At 40.2% G+C, this 804-nt stretch overlaps 1 pseudogene across 1 annotated transcript; it reads right to left on the reverse strand.

Moving 5' to 3' along the window:
- LOC307100636 (large ribosomal subunit protein eL31-like) lies at positions 1 to 361 on the reverse strand (annotated as a pseudogene). Its single transcript has one exon. The product of its transcript is annotated as a large ribosomal subunit protein eL31-like (transcript).
- Between the last annotated feature and the right edge of the window lie 443 nt (positions 362 to 804).

Here is an 804-nt window from a genome sequence, read left to right on the forward strand (position 1 = left end):
TTAGTTCTCATTCACATGAACTATTTGTAGATTTTTTTAAGCAGTGACAGGTATGTAGGTAACCAATATATAGAGCTTGTTTGATGAATCTTCATCCTCATTACGTATTGTGGACGACCACACCATATACCATATGGGACATTCCTTATTCCTTTGGCCCAGACAGCTTTGTTGAGCTTGGTATCAATGGCCCATCTTCTCTATGGAAAATTTCTGAATCTCTTTGAGTGCCCGAGGGTCACCCTTCTTGAAACCCGATCCATTGAATATGCTTGTGAATGTTGATGGTGTGTTCTCCAGTCACTACCTCGTTGAGGGCAACACGGACCTTCTTCTCCCCACCTTTCTTTGTGGGAGCCATTCTGCTGGTCCAGGTTGTAAAAAGTCCATGTCTTAATCTTTTTCATTACAAAATTGAAAGTACACATAAAGCCCTCCAATGGAGCTGTAAGCTCAGTGACCGTCTCCAGGGAAAGTACTTGAGAAACGCTGGAGTTCAACCTGGCCTCTTTTTCAGGGAGCACTATTTTTCTTGAAATGTCTGACAAACTATGGGTTAGACTTGGCTGTCTGGCAGAAATGTTCTCAAAAATGAATAAAATGAGCCTGCCACTTCAAGGAAAACAACTGCTGGTTATTGTTTCCAAGAATAAAATTCAAGCTTTCAAGAGAAAAATCAGAATTTTGGAAAAACCTGTATCGACCACTGTGAGCTTGACTGCTTTCTGATACTTCAAAGCTTGTCTGATTACATGGGTAGTTCTATTAAAGAATCTGACTCTCTGATATTGAATAATGAAATGT

The sequence above is a fragment of the Cnephaeus nilssonii genome (genome assembly GCF_951640355.1).
Source record: "Cnephaeus nilssonii genome assembly, chromosome: 5".
NCBI lineage: Eukaryota > Metazoa > Chordata > Mammalia > Chiroptera > Vespertilionidae > Cnephaeus > Cnephaeus nilssonii.